Source organism: Salvelinus sp. IW2-2015, linkage group LG20 (assembly GCF_002910315.2).
Source record: "Salvelinus sp. IW2-2015 linkage group LG20, ASM291031v2, whole genome shotgun sequence".
In the NCBI taxonomy this organism is placed as follows: Eukaryota; Metazoa; Chordata; class Actinopteri; order Salmoniformes; family Salmonidae; genus Salvelinus; species Salvelinus sp. IW2-2015.
This window is the reverse complement of record NC_036860.1, coordinates 56,559,112-56,562,125: the sequence shown is the minus strand read 5'-3', so window position 1 is coordinate 56,562,125 and position 3,014 is coordinate 56,559,112. Positions and strand designations below refer to the sequence as shown.

At 47.8% G+C, this 3,014-nt stretch overlaps 1 pseudogene; it reads right to left on the bottom strand.

Moving 5' to 3' along the window:
* LOC111981249 (PDZ and LIM domain protein 5-like) overlaps positions 1-3,014 on the bottom strand; it is a 110,072-nt pseudogene that overhangs the window by 18,777 nt on the left and 88,281 nt on the right.

Here is a 3,014-nt window from a genome sequence, read left to right as displayed (position 1 = left end):
CTGGTTGTGGTTGGTTTGGTGTTATCGTTGGGTTATAGGGATGGGGCTGGTTGGTTTTAGGATGGGCTGGGTTTGGGTTAGGATTGGGCCTGGGTTGGGTTGGTTAGGATGGCTGGTTGGGTTGGTTGGTTAGGATGGGCTGGGTTGGGTTAGGATTGGGCTGGGTGGGTTGGTTAGGGGGTTTGCAGGATCGCTGGCTGGGTTGGGTTAGGTTGGTCTTGGTTTGCGGTAGCGAGGAGTGGTCTTAACATCGTTTTCGTTGCTTGCTTTGCCATTTCTTGTTTCCACGTCCCCTTCAACAATACTCGGGGACAAGATGCTGCTGCTGCCCTTCTTTTTCTTCTGTTTCCAGTCCCCTTCAACATACTGGGACAAGATGTGCTGCTGCCCTTTTCTTCTGTTTCCAGTCCCCTTCAACATACTGGGACAAGATGTGCTGCTGCACTCAATGTGGCTATTTACAGAGGTGGGGTATAAACACCATCCTTGTTGCTCTACAAACAGCTAAGTAGACTATGTAGGAGAATCTGATGGAAGATTTACAACAAAGTATGTTCTCTCTCAGGTAGTCTGTTGTTATTACATGGTTGGTTAACAGCTACTTGTGGCCTCAAACATCATCCAGACAGGCAGCAAAGAGAACTACATCTCTCTGTAAACCTGACAGCAACACACAGGATTTATGGGATGTGAGACAGAAACATGTTCACTTCCCATTACAGCCTTCCTGCTGCACTACACCAGTCCAGGTGGTCATACCTAACATAGCCATGGTGGTCTTTTGAGCTACAAAGTCAAATGGTCCATGGTAATAACTTCACACCACCTACCTACCTACCCACAGTTGATCTTCTTGGAAAGTGAAAGGAAGCAAAAGGAGAATATGAGGGGTTTGGTTAGATAGAGAAAGTAACAGGAGATGAGGAGAAGAGGTGAGAAGAGGGTTTGAGGTTCGTGCCACTCACCCATTAAACTGTTCTTTGATCTGGTCGACCACCACACCCTGGGCTTCCAACAGGCCCCGCCTCTGTCCTATGGCCACCTCACAGGCGTTGGTATTGGAGTACAGGTTTATTGGCGTGTTATAGCAAGAGGACTGCGGAGCACCGGGATTGGAGGAGGGGGCTGTCACTCTGGCCGGGGAGGATGAGGAAGAAGAGGAGGAAGGGGAGGAAGGGGAGGTGAAGGGGGAACGGCCAGAGCCGGGTCTGGGGGGTGGGGCTGAGCTAGGTGGGGCGGGGGAGCGGGAGCGGCTAGCTAGTGGGAAGGGAGGCTGGGGCTGCTGGGAAGAGGGGGCGGCGGGGGTGAAAGCAGACGATGCAGAGGGGATGGAGGCCACCTTTGGGGCGGTTAGGGAGGAAGTGACTGCACCCACATTGCTGCCCCCGCCAAAGGGGCGGGCCGTCTTGTTGTAGGCAGCACCGGGTTGGGGGGAGGGGCTGGTGAAGGCTGGAGCTGGATGGATGATTGGCACGGGCTTAATGATCTCCAGTGGCTCATCCTATAGTGGGGTGAGGACACACACGCACGACACTCACACACTGCAAACCACACAGCAAACTCATACAGCAAACTCATACAGAAAACTCATTCAGCAAACCACACAGCAAACTCCTACAGAAAACCCCTACAGGGAAATGCTCCCCAGCAGTATGGTATGTGCCTCAGAGCTATCAGCAGCATATTATTCCCTAGCATTGCATAATGCCCATAACAGCCAATCACAACGTGCTGTAACATCACAGTGAGCATGCTCAAACAAATGATCCTGGTAACTGGAAATATACCCATTAAAAACGAATAATCATTATCAGAATCCATTCATCCTAAATAATAAATGTGACTGTTTATATCTGATTCATTCACTGGAGTGTACTTACCTTTGGTGCATCAGCCTTGGGAACACTGGAAGCTCTGTGAAGACAGAAAATGCATCATGAGGAAACGTATCTTCCTCTGTAGGAACAAGGTAAACAAGTAAAGGAGCATGCACACCATCACAGTATATGGCCCATCCATTAAGATGTGTGTATCTATGTAAAGACTAGCTACTGTATAGTCTCCCTGACAACCAAGTGTCAAAACAAACCCCAATGTCTCTCCTTATGCACAGTACCTCTCTCCTTATGGACAGTAACCCTCTCCTTATGGACAGTAACCCTCTCCTTATGGACAGTAACCCTCTCCTTATGGACAGGAACCCTCTCCTTATGGACAGTAACTCTCTCCTTATGGACAGTAACCCTCTCCTTATGGACAGTAACTCTCTCCTTATGGACAGTAACTCTCTCCTTATGGACGTACTTCTCCTTATGGACAGTAACCTCTCTCTTATGGACAGTAACCCTTTCTATACAGTCCTCTCATTGGACAGTCTTATATGACAGTACTCTCTTATGGACAGTACCTTCTTATGGACAGTAACTCTCTCCTAATGGCAGTAACTCTTCTCCTTATGGACGTAATCCTCTCTTATGGACAGTAAACTCTTCTCCTTATGGACAGTAACTCTCTCTTATGGCAGTAACCCTTCCTTATCGGACAGTAACATCTCTCCTATAACAGTAACTCCTCCTTATGGACAGTAACTCTTCTCGTTCATGGACAGTAACTCTCTCCTTATGGACGTAATCTACCTTATGGACAGTAATCTCTCTTATGGAAGTAACTTCTCTCTTCATGGACAGTAACTTCCTAATGGACAGTAACCTCCCTTATGGACAGTAACTTCTCACTTATGGACGTAAACTCTCTCCTTATGGACAGTACTCTCTCCTTATGGACGTACTCTCTCTTATGGACAGTAACCCTCTCCTTATGGACAGTAACCTCTCCTTATGGACTACCTATGACAGTAACTCCTCCTTATGGACAGTACTCTCTTATGGACGTAACTCTTCCTTATGGACAGTAACCCTCTCCTTATGGACAGTAACTTCTCCTTATGGACAGTAACTTCTCTATGGACAGTATACTCTCTTTCCTTATGGACAGTAAACTCTTCCTTATGGAGG